This window comes from Penaeus chinensis, chromosome 24 (genome assembly GCF_019202785.1).
Source record: "Penaeus chinensis breed Huanghai No. 1 chromosome 24, ASM1920278v2, whole genome shotgun sequence".
Classification (NCBI taxonomy): Eukaryota; Metazoa; Arthropoda; class Malacostraca; order Decapoda; family Penaeidae; genus Penaeus; species Penaeus chinensis.
Window position 1 is genome coordinate 5,112,998 of NC_061842.1, and position 5,000 is coordinate 5,117,997.

The following is a 5,000-nucleotide window of genomic DNA, read 5'->3' on the forward strand; positions in this document are numbered from 1 at the left end:
TTGGGCGACGGAGGCTGGTCAAGATGACTGCGGGGAACAAACTGAAGGATCAGCTGATGTCAGATATAAATGTTATCTAGATCCTCGCAGGTGTGATGGTTCCAAATTGACTTAGAGCCACGTGGTCAATTGGTCCCATGGCTTACAGAAATCGTGCTAATGTACATGCTATATAGTGTGTGTGTACATATTTATATATATAGATATATGAATACAGATATATATATATATTTATATGTGTATATATGTGTGTATATATATACACGTATATATATATATATATATATATATATATATACATATATAAATGTATATATGTATGTATATACACACATATGTACACACACACATATGTATGTGTATATATATATATATATATATGTATGTATGTGTATATATATATATATATATATATGTATGTATGTATATATATTCAATACACACATATGGATAGAGAGATATGCATACATATATATACACACAAAAATGTGTATATGCATAGATAGATGAATAGATATACATGCATATATGTATCCTTACATATACATAAACATAGGACTAGATACAATAATGCATATGTGTGTGCATGTATATATTTATATGTATATGTTTTACATATATATATATATAATTATATATGCATGTATGTATGTGTGTGTGGGGGTGGCTGTGTAGAGGACTATGACAGGAAGAAAATACACAAATATGTCTAATTGCAATTTGTTCAACAAAATTTTCACACATCTGTTTATGTGTAATTATATACATGTGTCTATATTGTATTTGTATGTATGTATATATATACACACACACACACACACACACACATATATATATATATATATATATATATATTTACGTTCACACACACACACGCATCTGTGTATATATATTTATTTATAACATAAATCTATGTGTATATATGTATAAATATATATATATATATATATGTGTGTGTGTGTGGGTGTGTGTGTGTGAGTCATTTCAAATGATAATTTTGAGACTAGAAAGAGAGCAGAGAAAAGGAAACACGAAAAGAATGTTTCCAGAAGAGATACCTTACGGAACCCCGAGCGACCACAATCCTATTTTGCAACCGCCTCATTACTGTCCCCATCGCCTGCCCTTTGTGGTGTCAGCGCTGCCTCTTTGATCCAGCAAGCCCTTTAACAGACTAGGGAATGCAACAATGTGTACGTAAACGACCGCCTGTTTTGCTCGCTTCTGGGGTGGTTTGTGATAAACGGAAGGTGGATGGGAAAGAGAGGGAGAGAAAGAGAGAGGCAAACAGGAGTTGGGGAAAAAGGTAGGAAAAAGAGAAGGAGAAAAGGAATAAGGAAGGAGATATGGATAAAGAGGAGGGAGGAAAGAAAAGGAGAGAGGTGGACTAAACTGTTTTTTTTATGGTTTCTGTTTTTTAATTGCTAATCGGTGTTGTAGAATATATATATATATATATATATATTATATATGTATATATATGTATATATATGTATATATATATATGTATATATATGTGTATATATATATATAAATATAAATGAGAGAGGATGATTTCACAACATAATAAAATCCAAGTAAAATGTATATGACGCATTTCAGTGTAACATCTTAATCAGAATTACACACAGAAATAAGGTCACGAAACATATATATATATATATATATATATATATATATATATATATATATATATATATGGCATATGACACTAGGATTCACATGGTGCTCATTTTCTAAATAGAAGACACTGCTCACATTTGAAAAGCGTCAAACGCAATGCCCATGCTCTCCTCTGTCGCGATGCAGACAACTCCCAATATATTTCAGTTTTGACATTAAAAGAGTAGCTTTGGAGTGTGTGTTTGTGGAGGCAAGATAGAAATATCATCTCTGCTTTCAGGCTGTGGTATGTTTTATGCATTACCTCGTACTTGTTGCCTTCATCCCTTTTGCTTCTATTTTCCTATTAAGAATTCAATTTAGCGTTTCTTTCCTGCTTCATATCTCTCCTCCTAAAGGTTTCCCTCCGCTTCTTTCCACGTCGCAATTTCAACTTGCACAAAGGGCATCACTTCCGTTACACTTGCCGCAAGTTGGACTGAACTTTCGTGCTTTTCAAGGGAAGCAAATAAAGGGTAACTGAAGCCCTCCATACTAGTGCTGTGCAAAACCAAATACATCACAAAATATATTGCTTACTTGTAACAGCAACTTGTGAAAGACTTTGACGAGGTGAACACCTCAAGGAGCCTTTGGGGCATCTCGGCGACCCATTTGCACGGAAAGCCGAATCGACCAGTTGCTCCTTTTGAAGTTTGCTTCACACACACAGACACACACGCCCACACATGCACACATATGCATACAAATATATATATATAGTATATATGAATATATGTGTATATAAATGCTTATTCATTATATAAACATTTATATACATTTACACTTATGTATGTCCCCCCCCCCCCCTGTAACACACACGCAATCAAATATATAGTCACATACGTGTGTGTATCTACAAATCAGTGTTTGGTGATGTTCCAATGATGTGCTGAACGTTTGACTGATTTACATATATGTTGCAACATGTTTATTTTATTTTATTTTATTTTGTGCTTGTTTAACTGAATATATATCAGCTAATCAGAAGGGAGAGATACTTATATCAGGATTCTAATAGTATTAGGTTTAGTTTTGACCACAACCTATATGAAATACATTGTAAGATTTTATAAGCATATATTTTATGATCATATGTGTATGTAGTAACCATCGGCATTATGAATATATACTATCAATAACCGTCATCACTCATTTATATTACTAATAAACATCAAAATGCTCAGTCACCTGATATTATCACATGTTATAACCATGGACAAGATATGCTTTATGTAACGCCAATCAATTTTGTAAGCTATCTAGGACCATCATTCTTTTCAATATCATTATCATATCCAGTAATCTTCAGTAACTTGACTTCTTGGACGCTGCACGATGGTGGAGTTATATTTCTTATCATCTTATTGACAGATTCACTATATATTTTATCAATTCCTGCCATTATATGTGGACACCGACTGAGATGATTAAGGTGAGGCAGTGACCAATGATTTATGCCCAACTCTGAATGGATTGGAGGTCATAACTCATTGATAAATAATGTCACTTTACAAAATTCAAAAACTTCCGGTCTCTAAATCAAATCCGGATCAGTGGGCATGATTTCGAAAAAGAGAGTAATTCTGAAATTAATAACGGTTGGGAATATCGATCGCCACTTGAAATAGTACACCTCTTTCGGGTATATTAGATTACTTTAACCAACACATACATATACAAATACATTCATAAACTGCATATATATACAGCTATACATACATTATGTACATACACACACAAATTGTATACACATAGAGCAGCATGATGAAAACACAAGCAATGAATCACACTGGATTCTTATAGTCTTATAATGATATATATAGATACACAGGTAAGCAGATAAATAAAATGATAAGACTAAATAAATAACCAAACCGCAAAGATAGTAAATATATAGATAATTAGGTGAACAATTTAACAAGCAGATATAAAATTGACACCAACAGATAAACAGATAAGGGTTGTAGAGACGTATGTATTACTTAGCTATTTTCTCCTCACATGGCGATCTTAAGATCTCTATTTCCACACATTCTCAACAAATGCCTATCCAGAAATTATTTTACGTGCTATGAAAATCTTGCCTAACAACAATATTAACGATAATGATATTGATGGAGATATTAACACTAATCATCATAACACCTATAAGAATAACATTATTTTATAATTTCTTAATTTAACATTATCAATGCTTTTATCATTATTGCAATCACTGTTGTTACCAACAGAGTAGTACATATATGGACATACGGCACCAATTAACGGTTTTATACTTCTCGTCAAATTCAGTTTCTATTCCACCCCCTATATGCAACCCCTCCCCCCCCCCCTTCATCAAGTATAAGACCATGCAGATCTAAGGACAATGAAAAATTACTATGTTAACTGTGCATGTCTCTATAATTAGTTGTTTTCATGATTAAGGTATCCTGTGTCCTATTTAATGGTATGATCCTGTTACAGAGAACAAGTTTGGGAAAAACAAAACAAATAAAGATGCTTTGCTTCTGAAATTATTTACAATTAATCTTGTGTTATAATAATTCAGAAGATAAACTAGCTATGTTATCACCCAACTCCGTCAATTTATCTGTTCAGAGATTTGTTTTTTCCTGTAATATTGGCTCAAATTTAGATGAGGGACATTACATTTCAAGTAAATCTGCATGCGACATCGGCGGTACAGGTGACTGTGGAAAGTAAACGCGCATGCGACGACCGTAGTGGCGGTTAAAGAGGTGGGGGAAGCGTTATTACACTACCCCAACTTTCCTTATGTAAAAATGAATAATAATGATAAAGAAATGTTTTGAAAACACACAAGTTAACTTGTTTGCCTACATTTTGAAATATTTTTGATAAAGGTTCTGAACACATCCCTTTGATATAAGGAAAAAACAAATTACAGTTTATTTTCACCAAAACTTGCACCGATTTCTCAACATTCCTTATGGAAAAGCATGTATATATTTTAAAATGATACAAATTAACCTTATTTGGCTGCATTTTAAATATAAAGAAATGAAATGACTATTAAATTATTTTTACTGAAACTTGCACTGATATTCTCAATCTTTCTCATATAAAAACACGGAAATCTTTTAAAAAGACACAAATTAAGCATGTCTGGCTACATTGTATTTTTTTTATTTTTTTTATAAAGGTTCTATATATATCCCTTTGATATAATAGGAAAAAATACAGCAATTACTTTCATTTTCCCTGTAACGAACTATAATAGATAACCCGAATGTCATTACCTACCTCCCACGGTGACTTATCTATTTTGTCAATTTCTGACAAGGGAAATTGCAATTTGCATTGTAAGGAGA